The sequence below is a fragment of the Aulonocara stuartgranti genome, assembly GCF_965226115.1.
Source record: "Aulonocara stuartgranti genome assembly, chromosome: 7".
Classification (NCBI taxonomy): domain Eukaryota; kingdom Metazoa; phylum Chordata; class Actinopteri; order Cichliformes; family Cichlidae; genus Aulonocara; species Aulonocara stuartgranti.
The window spans coordinates 33,666,340-33,672,040 of NC_138945.1; positions in this window are offsets into that span (position 1 = coordinate 33,666,340).

The window sequence follows — 5,701 nt, forward strand, 5'->3', positions numbered from 1 at the left end:
GGTTCACTCGGTAAGCATGTTGCTTAATCGGTTTATGTCCTTCCACATCAATATCGTGGCACAGGACCGCAGTTTGACGAGGGTGATCAGAAAAAAGTGATAAGTTCTTTTCTATCAGATCAGTGATGTCAGCTCGAGCGGGTTCAGACAGGTGGACTAAATATGTGTCTAAATCATTTAAGATCTCCGAATTTTTCAACCGGCCGCTACCCAGCGCTTCACTTTTCTGGAGTAGCCCGTCATCAGAGGGTTCATAGGGAGAAACAGTACTAGCGGCGCACACTGGAGACGGCGCACCCGAAGGACTCCTCGAGTGAAACGATTTTAACAGATTAATATGACAAACCCTAGACTTTCTCCGGCGGTCTGGGGTCTGGATCACATAATTGTTGTCACTGAGTTTTTGTTCCACCACATATGGGCCAGCGAACTGAGCTGATAAGCTGGACCCTACCACAGGCAACAACACCAACACTTTCTCTCCCGGCTGAAAACTTCTGCAAACAGCTTTTTTATCATAGCGAGTTTTCATTTTAGCTTGCGTATGGGACAGATTCTCTCGAGCTAACTGACATGCAAGGTGAAGCTTTTCCCGAAGTCCGCTAACATAATCCAGAACATTATGCTGAGTTTCAGAAGTTTCTGACAACCACCTCTCCTTCAGAAGGCGGAGGGGACCGCGGACCACGTGTCCAAACACCAGATCCATCGGACTGAATCCCAAGGATTCCTGAGTGGTTTCTCTGACTGCAAACAACAATAACGGCAGACCCTCATCCCATTCTCTATCCGACCCCGCGCAGAACTTGCGCAGCATAGCTTTGAGGGTTTGATGGAATCTCTCCAGAGCACCTTGACTTTCTGGGTGGTATGGACTGGATTTTACATGTTTTATGTGCAACTCCTCCACAACCTGTGCAAACACTTTTGAAGTAAAATTCGTTCCTTGGTCTGTTTGAATAACCTTCGGAAGCCCGAAAGTAGAGAAAAACTTAAGTAGTGCCTTTATCACCGGTTTTGCTTTCAGCGTGCGTAGTGGAATCGCCTCTGGGTACCTTGTTGCTGAACACATTATTGTAAGTATGTATTGGTGTCCGGATTTGGTTTTTGGCAGGGGACCCACACAATCCAATATTACTTTTTCAAACGGCTCACCTATTACTGGAATAGGATGTAACGGAGCAGGTGGAATGGGTCTGTTAGGTTTCCCCGCCATCTGACATGTGGTACAGGTACGGCAATATGCCACCACATCAGCTTTCAACCCTGGCCAAAAGAAGTTGCGCAACACCCGATGATATGTTTTGTTCACCCCAAGATGTCCAGCCATGCTGGCATCATGCGCTAAGCTAAGCACCTGCCCTCGATGTGGCTTCGGCACCACCACCTGCGTAGCACCAGACAAACCACACCGGTCAGAGGACCACCTCCTCATAAGAACTCCATCTTGCAAAAAATAAGAAGTGGGTGATTCACTTCCTGCACTCTTAGCTGCAGATAGAAAACAGGGAGCCAGTGATGAGTCATTCTGCTGAGCGGTTATCAATGCATCCCTATTCAATTTCTCATCCAGCTCTGGCATCAGTTTCGTCACATCATTTCCGCTTGCTATTCTGCCACTCTCACGGCTGGGAGATTTTCTTTCGTCTAGCGTCGCCATAAACGTGTCAGCAACATCCACAACATCATCAAATTTGCGCGATTGCGCACGAGTAATAGCACAAACAGGAAACACACTTGATAAAGGGGCGGCAACATCAGTGACAGAAGAAATAGGCGTTTCCACCACTTCAGGCGGTGGGAAAACTGTTCCACCAGCCAAGTCATTTCCTAAAATAAACGAAACCCCTTTAATCGGCAACTGGGAACTCACCGCAACTTTGACATGCCCCGTTTTCACGGGCGAATGTAAATGGACTTTGTGTAACGGCGCCCGAAGAACGCTCATCTTAATTCCCCAAACCAACACATCTGAATCACAAGCAGTTTTATCTGACAATGGCAGTACACTATCCAACATAAACGACTGATGCGCACCTGTGTCCCGAAGAATAGTAACAGGCACTTTGTCCCCCTCTTCTCCCGTCACAGAAACAAAGCCTTTCGTGATGAACGGTTTAAAACGTGGCTCTATTTCTGCATCCACATGGTGCAAATCACGGGTGAGAGTGGAATGCGATTTAGGCAAAGGGACAACTTTGATGAGACCTACGCCCGCTGGATTTCTAGAGCCTTTGCGCTGCTCTTTCCTCCGGAGCGCAGGACAGACAGCGATTAGATGTCCGGGTCCGCGACAATAAAAACAGTCGCGATTAACACCATCCTCCTGTCTATCTTTCAGTCCTATCTTTGGTGACTTTATCTTCCTTTCCTGTCCCACCCTAATATTCTGTGAGACAGCGGCTGAAAATATAGTTTTGTGGGTGAGAGTAAACTCATCAGCCATCACTGCCGCTTTAGCAAGTGAGGGCACCTTTTGCTCATTCAGATAAATAACTACTTGGTCCGGCAAACATTTTTTGAATTCCTCTAACAAAAGAAGCTCTTTCAGCCCCTCGAAATCCTGTGCTTTACTGGCCTGCAACCATCGTTCAAACAGGCGACTTTTCTCACGGGCAAACTCCACAAATGTCTGATTGGCGGTTTTTTCACACTTCCTAAATTTTTGACGGTAGGCTTCTGGGACGAGCTCATATGCCTGCAACACAGTCTTCTTCATGACGTCATAATCCAGGCTATCTTCAATCGATAAACTGGTACACACCTCCTGGGCTTTGCCAACCAATTTGCATTGTAACAGCAGCGGCCAAAATTCCTTCGGCCAACTTAACGCGGCCGCTATACGCTCAAAAGCGTTAAAATAGGAATCCACTTCGGCCTCACGAAACGGGGGAACCAGTTTAACGTGTTTGGTGATGTCAAAACCTGTCGGGACCGCGGTGGACGTACTAGGATGACTAGAGGCAGATGTGGAGGGCTTTCGCTCCAGCTCCAAAGCTCTGACACGGAGGTGCATTGCTTGTACCTCAAGCTCTTTAGCACGGGCTTCCACCTCCCTAATACGGAGGGTCAAACGGAGATCTTCCGTAGACCCTCCCCGCCAGGGGTTCCCCGGCCGTACCAGACTCAGCTGCTTCAGGCTTCGCCCCAGCAGCATCAGGGTCCGCCTCGGCTGTGTCAGAGCCCGCCTCAGCCGCATCAGAGTCCGCCTCGGCTGGTAGCACGTTAACAGGCCCTTTGGCATCCGACCCCGGCTCAGCCTCCGGAGCCACCTTCACACCCCCGCCATCAGGCTGCTCTACAGCTGCCTGCGGGGCAGGAAGAACGCCTCGCTCCACCAACTCTGCACACAAAGCGTCCCTAACCACCGCTTTGCGGGCACCATAGGACACTTGAACGTCATAACAACTAGCAATGATAAGCAAATCCGCTTTCCTGCACTTCACAATTCTATCCCACGAAGGCGAAGTAACAAAATCATCCAAAGAAAACTCCATAATTCCACACACCTACCACCCCCACACCCAAGAAAACCGCCAACAGACCAAACACACGCAAAAACCCACAGAAAAAGGCAGAGGACGAGCCCCCAATTCATGTTACGACCCGTCTAGGGCCAGGCCATAACATGAGCGAGGCACTCGCTTCCCTCCCCAAGACCCAAGCAGTCACACGCAACAAATCCGTTAGATGTGAAGTGATTTATTTACAAGGTGAATAAAGAGAACCAAAACGGGAGTGTCAACACTTCAGGGTGAGCCAAGGCCAAAACAATAAACAAAACAAACCTACACAAATCCCGCACCCCTGACCTCACCAAAATAAAGTCAAAAATAAAGACAGAGTCTGACCTCCTTAACCAACTCAAAAACAGGAGAAAACGGGTGATCAAAATAAACGGCAGCTCACCCCTACCCACTCCACTTCTACAATTCTCGCACGTATACTGCAGCCAGCGGCTACCACAGGACTACTGCTGGGTGATGAGGAGAAATGCGAGGACCTCTCCCGCTGTAGCACTCCAGCCGCCTTTTATTGGGCGGGTCCTCCAGCTGGATCCAATCACGCCGGGGCAGTAAGTCCACGCACCAATCGGAACAGGGACCTGGCACAGCTAAATTAACATAGACAAAAACACAGCACTTGCACAAACAAACACACGGACATACAAGTTCGTAACAAACAAACGTAATAAAAAAAAAAACAACTCTAGGTTTAAAGAACTTAAACCTTTGTTTTGGTTAAGATGCTGGTATGTAAAAGATGAAGATTTTCTTTTAACTTGTCTGAAACTGGATGAAGTGATATTTGCATGGGGCGGGAGGAGTGGGAGTCTCTGTTTTTTTGTTGTTGTTTTTTTAGAATTCTGACTCTAATTTCATAATTATGAAAAATCTGACATTCTGAGAAAAAAAAAGTCAGAATTCTGACATTAAAGAGATTTTGGCCCTGATCCTCTTCCATAAAAGTCACCTCATTGCTACTAGCTATGTTGTTTATATCTATTAAATAATGCGACAGAGCCAGGGAGCATTAGCTCGATGTCGTGCTTTTCTCCGGTAGTTTAGGATTTTTGTTGGGGTATTTGTCCAAATAGTTGGAATAAAAGCCATACTAGGTAAAGCTGGGCCCAAAAGTCCTAACTAGTCAATTTGTGGACGCACTAGAAAATACTTTTACATAGTAGGCCTATTTGCTATAATTGCCCAGGCTAGTAACTTTGAGGCTTACTATTTAACTAGTTAGCCGTAAAACATTCCCACGTGACATTAAGGACATTTACCCCCATTTACTCCTCATTAATCCTTAAAAGAGTTTATAGTAGGTGGACTTACCTTTAGTCTGGACAAACCCCTTTCCCTCCCTGCTAGCAATTTTAGCTTAACTAAGCTAATCTAATCTTATCCTTGCCATATTATCAACTAAACTTTAACTGCCATTTATGGAAGCTTGTTTCTGCTGACACTGAGTATCTTGAAATTTTTAAATTCCGAGTTATTTTGACTTTTTGGAATTTTCTCATTTCAATTTCATCTGTTTTTTTTGTTTGTTTGTTTGTTTTTAAGTGTTTTTAATTATTGTTGTATGGGGGACATATGTCAGAGGTAAGAATAAAAAACCTGTACAGGTATTACAATTAAAACGTGGAATTTTATAAAAGCAATGACTTAGACTTGGAGCAGTTCAAAGTCTGAATAAACATGTCCCCCTAACCCATTAAGCAAATTGATACCTTTTTTGTTGTTGTTTTTTAACCAAATTAACACATAATCAAACCAAGGATATCTCCTACATTTTTATTTTAGTTTTACAAATTCACAATGTCATTTGTCTTAGTTTTTTTTTTTCCATCTAGTTCTAGTTTTTAAGTTTACGTTAACTATTATAATACTGATTCTGAGTAAGTTAACCATTTCAGATAACTTTTCAACTTACTCAATTTTAAATTTATTAAGTCCAAATTTAAAGAACTTGAACTTTAAATTTCTAGTAGCTTAACTGAGGAGAGTAAGCTTATTTGTCTACTTCAATTCGACTGGGAGGTGACTTCCTAAATTAATAATATTGTCAATGAAGATCAAGAAACTAAAATTCAGTCAGAGCTGAAAGTAAAATATTAACCCATTTGGTTTTGTCCAAAGATTAAACTCACAATGACCAGAAAAAAAAACAAAAAAAAAAAACGAGGAAAACTCAGAAC